We start from the raw sequence: 16,028 nt of genomic DNA, 5'->3' as shown, positions 1-16,028 counted from the left end.
GGATGGAAGGTTAGTTTCTGTGCTGGCTGGGCTGTGCACACCACCTTTTGTAGTTTCTCACAGTCCTGGACAGAGCATTAGCCATACCAAGCCATTATGCTTCCGGACAGTATGCTCTCAATGGTGCATCTCTAGAAGTTGGTGAGGGGCTGTACGGACGTAAAAAATTTCCTGTGGAAGAAGAGGTGATATTGTGCCTCTTGACTGTCACTTCAATGTCGGAAGTTAGTTTTCGAACATGGTTGGCATGGACTCGTGGGACCATGCTCTGTGACTCTGTGAGAACTCCCCCCAGTTTTGCCGAATTATTATCACTCAACAGCATAGCTATTACAGATTATGTAGTCATTATTTTATTCATGTTTGTGGGAGCTTGCTGTGCATACATAAGTTGCCAAGTTTCCTATATTAAAGCAGTGACAGCATTTCATTATGTTAGGAACTGGATAATACTGGCTTTTATTTGAAGATTAGACGCAATAATTTAAACACACACTAACGTTGGCATTTTGATGTGTATTGATGAGATGAAGCTACGACATTACAGATTGATTACAATTTCATTCCAAAGAGTTTGCAATGTCTGAATATTTCCAATCATTGTACAATTCCAGAAAAAAGAGACAGCGTACATCCAGCAATAATCCCCAAGCAGGACAGACACAATCCTGAGCAGAATTAATTTCTCCTAAAGTGACTTTATCAGTCTGACTGTTCCTCAGCCTCAGGCATTTAATTCTTCCATTGGCTCTGGGTGTGTCAGTTAGAAGGTGTAAACTCCCTGCCTTTGCTGATGCACTTTGTGATTACGAGAGAGAAATAATCCCTCTGTGAAGTTAAAGATTGCCCCAGTGACATAGCCAAGGAAGGATGGAGCAAAGGAAGAGTGGGTGAGGAAGTAGATGGGTCCTTATTAGTTCGGACCAGTTTGAGAGAGTCTTCAGGTAGTAATCAGACTTCACTCAGACTGCACCTCACTGGAGTTTACATCAAGTTCTCATGGTACAATGGTAGCGTCCCTGCCTTTAAGCCAGGAGGCCTGGATTCAAATAATAACATCTCTGAATAGGTTGATTAGAGAATCTTTTTCTTTAAAAAAAAGCACCAATCTGCATCCTGTATCCATTGAAAGCATTCTCTGACTCTCTGTGATGAGAATGACAGACGATCTTCGCATTGAGTTTGAAGCTATCACCCAGATACTGAGGAAGATGAAAAACTAGAAGACACTAGTGAAAAAAAACCCTGATCTGAATTTAATCAACCTCTTGATCAATTCCTGTTTATTGTACATGAAACTCTATTATTGTTGATTCCTGCACTGATTTGGAGAAAAAGATTATAATGTACCGGTGTAGGGCTATTAAAGCAATTTGGTGGGAATGTCTGTCATTTCCTTCTCATGCTTTGGTCTATTGTTCCCAAAACTGCTTCCCTGGCAAAGAATTTTAAGTTGTGCAGTCTTTATTATCCTGAATATTCACTTTCCTCGTGCAGAGTACGATATTGTGGACCAGTCAATGATGCTCCCCCCAAGACTGTTACAACTTTCACTCACAGCCTTAATCTCAGTTGCTGTTAAAACTTGGTCCCACAGATTAACATCAGTTATCTCCCCAACAAAACTCTGGCCGATGTCAAACCCTCCCCCAACCTTATCCTGCTCCTTTCTCAGGATAAAGGAAGTTTTGCCGCTCACTATTCCACCCTGTCTACCAACTTTCCAAACACTCTCTGTCCACTCACCCAGAATGGTATCTCCCCTGTCCAGACTCCCAGCTCACACAGATGTGCCTCATCAGCGCATTCATTGCTGGAAGGGAAAATGAAATTACAGTATCGCGGAGATACAGGTCAAGTCTTGTATCACTCCCTTTCCAGAAACAGTTCATTGTGGTGTGTTAAAGTCAAACAGGAGAACAATCGATAACTGTGGGACTCTCCAGATGCTGCCGTCAATCAGAGAGTAAAGGGGAACAAACTGGGACAACTCTCTGATTTCAGTCAAACATAACTGTCTTTGGTTTCAATTGGAAATGACAGCAGCATCCCAGTGAGACCTGTATCACATGAGATTTGATCTTGTTCAGTGGCTTTGAAATAGTAACGATCACCAGGTGGCACGGTGGCTCAGTGGGTAGCACTGCAGCCTCACAGCGCCAGGGACCCGGGTTCGATTCCAGCCTCGGGCAGCTGTCTGTGTGGAGTTTGCACATTCTCCCTGTGTCTGTGTGGGTTTCCTCTGGGTGCTCCCGTTTTGCCCCACAGCCTAAAGATGTGCAGGCTAGGTGGATTGGACATGCTAAATTGCCCATAGTGTTCAGGGGTGTGTGGGTTATAGGGGGAATGGGTCTGAGTGGGATGCTTCAGGGGGCCGTGTGGACTTGTTGGGCCAAAAGGCCTGTTTCCACACTGTAGGAAATCTAATCTAATCTAAAAATAATAGAGTAGCATGAGGGGAAGCGAGTCTTGAAGATCCGTTAGAGGAAAAGCGAGTGCAGGAGCAGCACAACTTCCCTTAGTGCAACTGAGTATCTGGTGGATTAGACTGGAGGCTTGAAACAGAACAGGACTGTTGTTGGACTGGGGCCTGGTGCAGGCATTCAGACCATGGGCTGAGCTGCTGCAATGTAATGTTGACCTGAAATTCTTTACCAGACTGTAATATCAATCTTTAACTATGTTATATTGTCTTATTTCTAACTCTTTTTTTAGACACTAAAACATTAGTTTTAGACACTAATCGGCTCTTACTTTTCTTTTTATTCTTCTTTTGGATCCAAGATTTGTACCAAGGTAGTTGTGCCTAAGTTAGCGCTATGCGAGGCAGCCATTGTAAAAACTTTTCACCGTACTCCTGTACTTCTGTACTGCAGTACACATGGCATTAATGGATGTTTTATTCTATTTTATATTCTATAAAGGATGTTCTATTCTGTCCCAAACATCCTGGAGGAAACCAGTTTCTCATTCTGAATGAACGAATGAAAAGCTTGCATTTATAGAGCGCCCTTTTAGGGCTTCAGCGCTCTCCAGCCAAACAAACAATGTTGGACATGACTGTAATTTAAGTCGTGAGATTTGTGTCGAATCCACAGACTGGCCTGGAATAGTGACAGATCATTGGTTTTAATGTTTTTAGCTGCTGGATAATTAATGACCAGGAGAATGTGGCCACTTCCTTCCTCATCTCTGTGAATGGTTTACATCTGCAGAGAAATGATGTTCCATCTACTCAGATCACTTTCAGTCACATTTGTAATGAATGACGGTTGCACAGCTTGGAGATGAGGGTGAGCCTGGGGCCCTTTGGGGAATGGACTCCATGATTTTAGGCTTAGTGCTGGCCCTTTCCCAGGTATTGGTCAGTGCATGTTGCTGCCATGTCCACTGATTATTAAGGGAGTGAATGTGGAAAGTGGTGGAGGGAGTGGATGCTTGTGGATGTGGTGCCAATCAAGAAGCTGCTTTGTCCTGGATACTGTTGAGCTGTTGGAGTTGCACCCATCCAGCTCAGTGGGGAGTATCACAGAGCCTGCAGGTTCGTTACTTGCTGGAGGGTTTACAACCTCAGGCCCGCTCTTGTAGACAATATTGCCATCAATATTTCCCAAACTGTTTCCCAGTGTGACCCACTTTTGATGCTTAACATCACCCAGATGCCAACAAGAGCAAACAGTAACAAAACTGTAACTTTTCATGCATAATCATCAAAATCTGCATATTATAGGTCAACATACAAGATGCTAAAAATCTGTGTTTAAGGCGCAATAACAGCCTGCTCAAATTAGATAGTCAGAGATTTGGACGAGACCCTGCATGTGTCGGGAGACCATGGAAGTCCTGAAGCACAAATATTAATGGAATTTTTCACTAGTGCATTTGAACTTCTCTGTGATCATTTGCAAAAGTTTCTGACTCTGTGTTAGTCTAAGATCTCAGAATTCAATGTGATTTTATTTTATTCATTCACAGCATTCTGATGTTACTGGAACTGTATGAAACATTGGTTAGGCCACAGCTAAAGTATTGTGTGCAGTTCTAGAATTCACATTATAGGAGGAATGTGATAGCATTGAAGAGGGTGCAGAGTAAATTTACCAGGATGTGACCTGGGTTGCCAAGTTTCAGTTATGAAGAGAGACTGGACAAACTGGGATTGTTTTCCCTGGAGCAGAGGAGATAGTGTGAGGCATGATTGAAATGTGTGTAATTATTGAGGGCAAAGAGAGGGTAGAGAGGAAAAGACCTTTCCCCTTGGGCATAGATTGAGGTAAGGGGCAGAAGATGTAATGAAAATGTGGAGAAAACCTTTTTCCCACCCAGAGGGTGGTGGGAATTTGGAACTCGTCCGTAAGGGCTTAGAGGCAGAAACTGTTATCATATTTAAGGTATATTTTGATGTGCACTTGTGATTCCAAGGTTTACAAGGTTATGGGCTCAGTGCTGGAAAATGGGATTCAAATAGTTTGGTGGTGGTTATAGACTGGCACAGACTTGATGGACTGCGGGGGTGCTGTGCTTAAACAAAGGATGAGGGAGGAGTTGGCTAAAGTAGACTGAAAGCAAAGACTTTATAGTGGGACAGTTGAGGAAAAGTGGAGGACTTACAAAGCAATTTTTCAAAGTGCTCAGCAAAAGTACATACCAGTGCAAAGGAAGGATGTAGAAAAACGGGTAATCAGCCATGGATGTCTAATTAAATAGGGGAGGCTATCAAATTGAAAGATAAAGCATATAAAGTGACAAAGACTAGTGGGAAACTAGAAAATTGGGGAAACTTTTAAAGGCCAACATAAAGCCACTAGAAAAAACTATGAAGAAAAGTAAGATAGATTTTGAGACTAAATCAGCTCAGAATATAAAGTCAGATAATAGAAGTTTCTATAAATATATAAAAGAAAAACAGTGGCTAAGGTAAACATTGTCCATTAGAGGATGAGAAGGGGGATTTAATAATGGGAAATAAGGAAATAGCTGAGGCACGGAACAGATATTTTGTGTCGGTCTTCACAGTGAAGGACATGAATAATGTCAGTAATTGATGACAAGGAGACAAAGATAGGCGAGGACCTAGAAACAATCATTATCATGAAAGAGGTGCTGTTGGGCATGCTCATGCAAGTAAATATAGACAAGTCTCCTGGCCCTGAAGGAATCCGTCCCAAGGTACTAAAAGAGATGGCGGGAATAATAGCAAATGAATTCATGGTAATTTTCCAAAATTCACTTGACTCTGGGGCAGTTCCAGCAGATTGGAAAATAGCCAATGTGACACCACTGTTCACAAAAGGAGGTAGACAAAAGATGGGGAATTATAGGCCGGTTAGTTTAACTTGTGGGAAAAATGCTTGAATCTATCATCAAGGAAGAAATGGCAAGACATCAAGATAGGCATTGACCCATTGGACAGATACAGCATGAGCTCGTGAAAGGCAGGTCCAGTTTAACTAATTTACTGGGATTCTATGAAGACAGTACAAGTGTGGTGGACAACACAGATGTGGTATGTCTAGATTTCCAAGAGGAATTCGACAAAGTGCCGGACAAAAGGCTGCTGCATAAGATTAAGGCGCACTGCATTACAGGCAATATATTAGCACGAATAGAGGATTGATTAACTAACAGGAAGCAACAAGTGGGGATAAGTGAGTGCTTTTCTGGTTGGTGAAACGTTTCTAGTGGCACGCTTCAGGGATTAATGTTCGAACCACAATCGTTTACAATTTACATCGATGATTTGGAGTTGGGGACCACATGTAATGTGTCAAAGTTTGTGGATGACATTAAGATGAGTGGTAGAGCAAACTGTGCAGAGGACTCTGAAAGTTTGCAGATGGATGTAGTTAGTTTAAGTGAGTGGGGAAAAGTCTGGCAGTTGGGATTAAATGTTCATAGACATGAAGTCATCCATTTTGCTCGGAATAACAATAAAAAGGGACTATTATTTAAATAATTATTTAAATAAAAAACAATTGCAACATACTGCTGTGCAGAGAGACCCGGGTGTCCTTGTGCATGAATCGCAGGAGGTTGGTTTGTAGGTGCAGGAGGTAATTAAAAAGAGAAATAGGATGTTGTCTTCATTGCTAGAGGGATTGAGTTTAAAAGCAAGGAGGTTGTGTTACAGCTGTATGGGGTGATGGTGAGGCCACATTTGGAGTACTATGTGCAGTCTGGCCTTCTAATTTGAGAAAGGATGTACCGGCTCGGGGGGGTGCAGAGGAGATTCAGTAGGTTGATTCCAGAGATGCGAGGTCTTGCTTATGAGGAGACGTTGAATAGACTGGGATTATATTTATTGGAATTTACAAGAATGAGGAGGAATCTTAAATAAACATATAAAATTAAGATGGGAATAGAAAAAATAGAAGCAGGGAGGATGTTTCCTCTGGCCGATGAAACTAGGACAAGAGAGCATAGCCTCAAAATTAGAGAGAGCAGATTTAGGACTGAATTAAGGAGGAGCTTCTTCACCCAAAAGGTTGAACTCCCTGCCCAGTGAAGTTGTTGGGGCTTCCTCATGAAATGTTTTTAAAGCTAAGATAGATAATTTTTTGAATAGTAGAGGAATTCAGGTTTATGGTGAGAGGGTGGGTAAGTGGAACTGAGGCCATGAAAAGATCACTCATGATCTTATTGAATGTCACAGCAGGCTTGAAGGGCCAGATAGCCAATGCCTGATCTTGTTTGTTATGTTCTTCTGGGCTGTAAATTGTTGTGGATCTAAGTTCCTGTACGGATTCTAGTGCTGGATAAAGGGCGAGAGTATCCAGTATTCCCCTGACAGTGTGCGATGGAGTCCTTCAAGGACACTCCTCATTCCCAAAGGACCAGAAGTTGGAAGACCTGGCACAAACTATGGAGATGGATCAATATCCAAGCGGAGCTGTAATCTGGAAGCTGTCTCTCTCCGGCACAAACTAACCTCTCCTCTCCCACCCCCCACTGTAAAAGCTTCCTTCCTGCCCCCCACACACTGTAAAAGCCCCTTCCCTTGGGCGCAGGTTGTAAATAGACGTCTCTAGCAATTGATGATTTAAAAATATCTTCCTCCCTGCCCCCCGCCCCCAAGTGAGGTGAAAGAGACTGACCTGTAGTCAGAGGGCGTGTCTTTACACCACTTTGAGCAACTGTGATACATTTGCAAGTTTCTTGCGCTCGGGTCCCAGTCCCGTGGCGAAGGAGGATGGAAATTTATGGCCATTGTCAGCAGTTACTTCCCTCAGGATATCTCCAAGCCAGACTCAGGGTTCACCAACCTTCAGGCTGCACTGCTGTTTACCCATTGTCATCTCACGCTGTATCCTCAGCCCCTCATTTCCCATCAGTTTGGCAAACCACCTTCTTGGTGAACACAATTGGAAAGTACTTCAAATGAGTCAGAACCATAAGATAGTGAACGGGGGAAAGGGAAGGACACAGTTCACAGAAAATAGAGATTGTCAGGAAATCTTGATCCAGCCAGCAGTCCCCATGAATGAGAATCTTTTAGAAAGCTGCAGTGATAGTAATGAGGTGAGCCAGGTGGGATAGGAGTTCCCTGATTAGAGCTGTTAAGCTGGTCCCATCAGGGAGCCCTGGCTGATAGGTATAAACAGGAGTGCCAGACATCCGAGTCACTCTGAGACCTGGCTCTAAGGAAGCTCGATCAGTGTGAAGGACTTGCTGTGTGTAATTAGAAAGGTGACATGTTGATGGGATACTGGCCTCTATGGAGTGATTTCAAAAATTTTGCTGGCTTTAAAATGCTTTTGAATATTCCATGGCTCTGAACGGCACAATGCAAATGCAAGATGTCCTCTTTCAACAACCCTTTCAATGAGAAAATATAAATGAACTGTGGGATCTTGCTGCCCTCTGAGGGGCTCAGTACCATTGTTTAAAATTATATTCTGACTGCTGTGTGCAGCCTGTAACCTGTGTATTACCGTCCCATTACAGACATACCTGCACCTTCAGAGATTGGCATGTAAACGCACACCACAAACACTAAGATAAAGCAGATCTTCATCTTGTGTCTGATCTGTTAAAAAATGAAAAAAATCAATGAGTGATTTCATTTCATTCAACATTATTGTAGGCACTTTTAAAAGAAAAACTGCTGCCCAGATTGAGATATCTCACCAATAGCGCAGCCCTCCACCCAATACTCACTACAACCCTGCAGTGGATTGCTCTGGTCCTCGGATGAATACAGTAACCTGAGTTCACAGTTTGCTCCAATTTATACTCTGCTGAGCTCAGTGACAGCCTCTTGCAATGAAGGAAATAAGGAGGCAGTGTTAACAATGCTGTCAATCCAAACCCTCTGACAGCCTTACACTGATCGCGAAATAACTGGGATGTCCATTCTGCCCATCTGTTTAAAAGGAGGATCAATTTCAGTCTTGCCACCTCATGGTTCCTGTAATGAGTTGTGGTATGTCCCCTTCGCCACTCCATCTGCTGCCTGTATTGATGTCTTTTTCCCAATCTCATTGAAACATTTCTCTCTGACTAATTTGAGTCTGGCTTTGGACCAACATAATTCTCACAGTCTGGAACTGCAGAGGGGGCTGGGACAGGAATTAGAGAGCTAGTGCATGGGCAAGAACATCAGAGTTTTAATGTGAGCGCCTGATTGGCTTTTAGCCTGTGAGGTTCAACATCAGTTTAATGAGGAGAACAATGTTAATTCCGCACTAAAATAGACTCAGATTCAAGAACAGCTTCTTCTCTGCTGTTAGCAGGCTTTCGAATGTTAATGGTACTGATGATCTCTCACTGTACCTTCTCATCAGCTGTAACATTGAATCCTGCACTGTTCTGTTTCCCTGATGTATTTGTATAGCACAATCAGCCTGTAAAGCATGTAAGATGACATTTTTCACTGGATCTTGGTACATGTGACAGTAATAACTCAAATCAAATCAAATCAGACTGGAAGAACTTATTTTTGTTTTGTGTCTTTCATGAGCTTAGTATGAAGTCCTTCACATTCATGTGGAATGTGTGGAAATTTGGAAGCCAACGTGTTCACAGCACAATCCTGCTGACAGCAATGTGCCAATGACCAGATCCTTCATCCAGTGATGTTGATTGAGCGGTAAATGTTGGACTAACATCCTGGGAATGGGTCACTCGGCAATACAGTGTACAATACAAAATGTTCTCCATACAGGCCATTCTCCTTTTCAGGAAAAGATGAATACATGCCACTCAGTTTGAAGGAGAATCTGATACTTCTATTTGCTTCCAAATGAATGTTATACCACACACCCAGAAAACTTGCTTTCCTTCGAATTTCCCTAAATACCTGGATAGGCAAATAAGGCCCTGAGAGGTGGCAGGTGGCTAAATATATTGATTCAACGTCCATGTGGATTTGACCTTTAGCTTAAAATAACCTAACAATGTTGAAAATGTTTTATTGTTCGAATTATTGTGTAGAATTTATTATTCTAGAATAATTCTAATGCACCAGGGGTATTTTAGTGACAGTCTCACCCTGGAGTAGAGTATTGGGGAGGTCATATCAAAATCACAAAGAGGGGTTTTGTACAAATGCTGGGTGAAAGCAGCTAACTCTGGACCGAGCAGGGCTTAAACCCAGAGTTCCCCACACAAGTGAGGTCACAGAATTGAACAGGCCTTGGGAAGAGTACTGTCCAGTAATGGGACAATTTCTGATATGGGACTTTCATTGGTGATGTTGTGTTAATGTCACTGGCCCTGTTTTTCAGAGGCCCAGTCTAATTTTCCAGAAAAAGGAAATCAAATCCAATATGTTCGATGGGGCAATTTAAATTTAATTCATTGATAAAACTGGATTCAATCTCATCCCTGTAAAGGTGGCCATGAAAGTATTAAACTCTCTGAGTCACTAATGTCATTTGAGAAATCAAGCCTGTGTCCTTAGCGGATCTGGCCTGCATGTGATAGACTGTGGTGACTCTAACTTACCTTCCCAAATAGCCTAAAATGACTCAGTTTTACCAGAACCAGACAGAAAAATGGATAAAGGAATAAAAAGGAATGGATAATCTGGCATTGACCTAGTTACTGCAAATAACAATGGTAATGCTTGCCCAGTCAGCTCTGTTTAGGCTCCCCTTGTTATCAATGGGACTGCAGTCAAAAATAGGAGAGCTGTCACAAAGACAAGTGAAGTAACAGTGTGAGAGAATCCTACTCACTGTATGGCCAAGGTCTCAGAGTGCACCTTCACCATTCTTGGCTATCTCCTGTCCTACTGAGGGTCACATCCAAAAGGGAAGTAGTTGTTTGATGAAATCTTTTGAAACCAGTACGTGCGACCAGTTGGAACTAGTTGTTTCCAGTTGCCAAGGAGTATGGCTTCTCTGCTTGGAATGATCAAAGCTCATTGGCTTTTCCCAGGCAAAGGCTATTGTCACATACCTGCTTTGTAATTCTCCGGATTGAACGCAATTTATAGACTTGCGAATCAGTGAACAGACCTAATGTATTCAGGCTTTTTATCTCAATTTAATTTGTGCAATCCTGAAAAACGAGTGAGAGCTGAAACTGCCCTCTCCCATCAGCTGAGAAACCATGGCCTCCCGATGTTGGACACCACTCAGCAGAAGCACTGAGTGTGGAAAGGCGACAGAATGTTATCCAGGCAACACGCCAAAATACTGACGCTAAAATATCCTTGGTACATTGGAAAATTCTAGAATAATAAATTCTAGATAATAATTAGAATAATAAAATTTTCAACATCGTTAGGTTATTTTAAGCAAAAAGTCAAACTCCATACGAAAGTTGAATCAATATATTTATCCATCTGCCACCTCTCAGAGCCTTATTTGCCTATTCAGGTACTTAGGGAGTGCAGAGATTGTGATTCAGCAGGCACATTGATCAAGTAATCTATCATAGAATCCCTACAGTGCGGAAGCAGGCCATTTGACCTCTCAAGTCTACACCAAAGTTCAAAGGGTATTCCACCCAGACCCATCCCACCCCACCCCTAACTTGCATTCCTGCACTTTCCATGATAAATCCACCTAACCTATACATCCCTGAGTTCGAAGGCACATGTTCGGACTGTGGGAAGAAACCTCCCACATATAGAGGAAAACTACACATAAACAGGTACAAAAGTCCACACAAACAGTTGCCTGAGGGTGGAATTGAACTCAGGACCCTAGCAGCATGAGGCAGCAGTGCTAACCACCATGCCACCCTATGTAAATCTTCATGATTGGTGTCCACAACAGCTAATCCAGTGCATTGAACACCCTGATCGACAGATACTTTGTTTGAACACCGGCAATTATTGGTCAATCACTAGGGCATGCCAGTTTTCCCCAGCCCTGCCTTATTTGCCTACCTCATGGTCTGTTGTATTTTGACCTTGTCATCTTTGATATGGCTTTCTTCATCTTTACTCTCCATTTTACTAAGCGAGTACCCTTCACTGCATGGGACTGGTTCAGTGATGGTTGATCCCATGGAAGGTACACTGCAGTAACTCACCACTGCTCCTCCAACAGCACATTCCAAACCCACAACCTCCGTAATCTCAAAGGACAAGGCATCACCTCCTGTACGTTCCCCTCCGAGTCACTCACCATCCTGACTTGGCAATATATTGCCGTCCCTTCACTATTGCTGGGTCAAATCCTGGAATTCCCTCCTTCAAACACTGAGTGTTGCTAAATGCCAAGGACTGAAGTGGTTCGAGAAAGTAGCTCACTGCCACTCAAGGGCAATTAGGGATGAGCAATAAATGCTGGTCCAGCTAGCAGTGAATTGTAGATATTTTATGAGCCAGAACTCTGGAAGTCCAAGTGGACAAAGCTAATGACGTGAGGGGAGTTTCTACGCTCAGCAATGCAGGGGGACTTGAAGAAAAGGTTACTGTGGCAAAAGTATTTCAGACCTGTCACAGGAGGAGGGGCCAGCTGCTGAATCCCATTGTCCCCCATGTTTGGGAATACCAACAATGTTTAAGGAAGCTGCAGATAAACCCTTGAAATGACTTGGATGGTCTTTGAGACTGAAGTGGGGAAGGACGGGAGACTCTAACACTGTATCATGTCAAAGAGCAGAGTGAAATCTACGATTAGAGGACAGCTCTCTGGTCTGACCTGACCCTGGTCCCTCGATGATGTGCAGACCTTGGCCACTGGCAGAGGCCTTTCCCCAACCCTTCCAGCTACTATACTTGGTCAGAGTTAGCGAGGAAAAAAAACCCTTCAGTCAACTTGCACATGCTGACCAGATATTTAAATGTTGTAAATTGTACCAGCCTCCATCACCCCCTCTGGCAGTTCATTCCATACACGCACTGCCCTCTGTGTGAAAAAGTTACCCCTTAGGTCCCTTTTAAATCTTTTTCCTCTCATCTTAAACCTATGCTCTTTAGTTTTGGACACAACATCATTATCAATATTTTCTGCACACCCTCAGGGTTAACAAAACCTTTCGTCTGGCAGGAAGACCAGAACTGAATACAGCTGTTAATGCAGATTCCATCCTATAGGATCCTGTGTATGCTTCCTTCAGTTCCATCTCTTCGATGACATCAGGTAGATTCCTTGGTGACCACATGGTATTGGATTGTGAGCATATTTCTCTCGTTCTCACTCCACACCCCTATGGCACACCCCTGTCCTGCAATCAAACACCGACAGTGAGGTGTCAGGCTGCAATCTCTCGCTGGGTTTCTCTTGGAGTCAAACTGTGGGTGCTGGGGCTTTGATTCCAAGGAGATGGGATTTCCTGTCGGGGGATCTCTGCCTCTCACAGGCAGATCCTCCCTCATCACTGAAAGCCCAGAGAAAGGTGCAGGAATTCTCAGCTCAAACTGCTGCTGGACTAACAGCTCGAGGTCAGAGATTTTCCACATGGTCCCCAGCAACTTCCAACTGAATGCAGAATCACCTTTATATCCTCCTCCAGGAGCTCTACTTCCACCCTGAATGTGTTCTGCTCAGAGTGTTATATTTCTTTATCACATTCCGACTTCAGGACTCACTTCATGGTGAATATGAGAGAGAATGATATGAGAAGTAAGAAAATGAGTGTATGAGAGGGTGAGAGTGTGAGTGTGAAGGAGAGAGTGAGTGAGTGAGAGAGTGGGAGGGTGAGCAAGATTGTGAGTGAGAGAGAGGATGTGGGTGTGTATGAGAGAGCAAATTAAAATCAATGCGAGAGTTAGGGTTTGAGTGAGAGCAAGCAAGAATGAATGAATGAGTGAGAGTGTGGATGAGTGTGTGAGTGAGAGAGAAGGTGTGAGGGTGAACGAGAGAGTGAGAGAAGGTGAGACGGAGAAACTGTGAGAGAGTGAAGTATGGTTGGGAGAAAGTGAGTGAGAGACAGTGAGGGTGAGTGAGAGAGCAATGTGTGTGTGGGTGATGGGGATAGGGCTGGGACCAAAGTTCTTGCAAGTTGTATAACTAGGGCTATGGACTTTAAACTTAGTAGTTGGGTGATGGGTTCAGTTGCATGAAAAATTATGGGAAAAGTTAAAGTAGGGGAGGGCTCAGCAGAGGTTAAATTTCCAGAACAAGTAATAGGCCAGGAATGTAACTTCAGGCCCAGCAGATAAGGGGACAGCAATGGGAAAGGGGCAGTCAATGCAGGACTGAGGGTGTTGTGCTCAAATACACACAGTAAACAGGAAACGATAAATGAGTTTGTACCACAGATTGAAATTAGTCGATACAATGTTGTGGATATCACAGAGACACGGCTACAAGGGGCTCAGAGCTGGGAACTAAATATCTAAGGATACATGTCCTATTGAAAGGATAGACAGATGGGCAGAGGGCCAGGTTGCCTTGTTAGGAAGAAATGAAATCAATAGCAAGAAATGTTATAGAGTCAGACGGCAAAGAATCTGTGAGGGTAGAGTTGAGAAACTGCAGAGGTAAAAAAGACCCTGATGGGAGTTGTGTATGGGTCCCTAGCAGTAGTCAAGATATGGGAAGAAAATAAATCAGGAGACCGAAAAGGCATGTAAGAGAGGCACAATTTCAATAATCATGAGAGATTTCAATATGCAGGTGAACTGGGAAAATCAGGTTGGTAGTGGATCCCAAGAAAAGAAATCCGTGGAATGTCTACAAGATTGTTTTTTGGAGAAGCTAATCATAGATCCCACGAGGGAACAGGCAATTCTGATTTGGTGATATGTCGTGATGCAGACTTGATTAGGGAGCTGAAGGTGAAGGAATCCCTAGGGCAGAGAGACCATAATGTGACAGAATTCACCCCAGAGTTTCAGAGGAAGAAGTTGGAATCAGGTGTTAATCTGTTACAATTGAATAAAAGTAACTACAAAGACATGAGGCAGAAGCTGGCCAGAGTTATTTGGAAGGGGAACTGAGCAAGGAAGACAGTGGAGCAGCGATGGGAGCAGTTTCTGGAGGCATTTTGGGAGGCACAACAAAAATTCAATGCACAGAATAGGTAACATCCTCAGGGAAGGACAAGGCTGACGAAGGAAGTCAGGGACAGCATAAAAGCAAAAGAAAAGCATACATTGTGGTAAAGACTAGTGGGATGCTGGAGGATTGGGAATCCTTTTAAAAATCAGCAAAGGATAAGTAAAGAATCAATATGGAGGGAGTAGATGAAATATGAGGGTGAGCTAATCAGTAATATAAAAGAAGATTGCAATAATGTTTTTAGATGCATGAAAGGTGAGAGAGTGGCAAGAGTGGACAGACCACTGGAAAATGAGCCTGGAGAAATAGTAATGGGGATCAAAGAACTCACGAAGGAACTGAATATTCAGTTATGCCTGGGTTAAATTATAAGTTATAAAAAGACATTGAGGTAGGTCTGCAGAAATATGAAGCAGGAGCAGTTTATTTTATGTATTTACAGCTACACAGTTGAACCTAGACTGCCTCCCAAACTCCACCCCCTCCTTAAAGGGGCAGCACGTATCACCAACTACATAAATTACATCCCAACCCCCTTTATTTCAAAATCTTCCATTGATGAACAAGAATACAGAAATTGTGATTATAAATGCAGGCACCGCATCCATGTACATAATCAGGAATATTTACAATAGCATAGAAAATGTGGGAGAATGACCATTCCGCAGCTCCCCCCCCGCCGCCAACCAATACATGACATTCCATTCATAGACTACATCAACATGATTCGTCTCTTCAGGGGATGAAGACCAATGAAGTTTTTAGAATACTGTCTCCTCATCTCAGGAACCTTTTCTATTGCAGTCTCCAGGGCTTCCAGAAGCTTCTGTATTTCCTGTCTGACTGTTGTTGCCCTGTGATGCTGCTGTTGGGTCCTACCTGGGTATGATCAGCTCTGGCTCAGACACATGGCTCAGTCGGCAGCACTGGTCCTACATGGACCATCTCAGTATCTGAGGGACTCCCCTGTTGGTGAGGTCCGAGCCCCTCCTCCAGACCAGCTCATCCCCATTCTATGCTATATAGGACAACAGCCCAGTCTGAGCCAACACCATCACGACCGGGATCCACTTTTCCTCGGACGTATAATTCTTGGCCAGCACAGTCTCTCCGCTTTGGAATATTCTTGTACATGAGGTTCCCACCCTCCTGACCAACTGTCCTTGATTTCACTGCACCACCTCTCTGGCCTCAGCCAGCCAAACACGGTTCTCAGATGGTAGTTGGAACATTAAAGATGCTGGTGAACACGGGGTCAGTGCGTATTGTGTGCTCCTGGACACGCTGAGGAACCTGTTGAAGCACCATCCGAGTGACCTCTGGCCTTGTGAGGCCTTTAAGGCCTGCTTCAAGGTTGGAACTATTCTCTCCACCTGGCTGTTTGTCACAGGGTGATATGGAGCCGATCTCACGTGTCTGAGTTTGTGAGTTTCCAGCTTACTCCTTATACTCTGAACCTACAAATTGTGGATCATTGTCACTCATGACTTGTTTGTGGTTCCTGAACCTGGAAAATATTTAATCCATTCAGTCTATCATTGTCCCCACAAATACTGACTTTATAACCACCACCTCAGGCCAATCGGAGTGGGCATCCGTCCCTTCACTCGTCCCACAATATCGACG

General features: G+C 43.5%; 1 pseudogene; it reads right to left on the bottom strand.

Moving 5' to 3' along the window:
* Positions 1-1,360: 1,360 nt before the first annotated feature.
* Positions 1,361-2,883, bottom strand: LOC125464872 (C-reactive protein-like; annotated as a pseudogene).
* Between the last annotated feature and the right edge of the window lie 13,145 nt (positions 2,884-16,028).

The sequence above is a fragment of the Stegostoma tigrinum genome, chromosome 24 (genome assembly GCF_030684315.1).
Source record: "Stegostoma tigrinum isolate sSteTig4 chromosome 24, sSteTig4.hap1, whole genome shotgun sequence".
Lineage (NCBI taxonomy): Eukaryota > Metazoa > Chordata > Chondrichthyes > Orectolobiformes > Stegostomatidae > Stegostoma > Stegostoma tigrinum.
The sequence above is the reverse complement of the archived record's forward strand: the minus strand, read 5'-3'. Positions and strand labels throughout refer to the sequence as shown.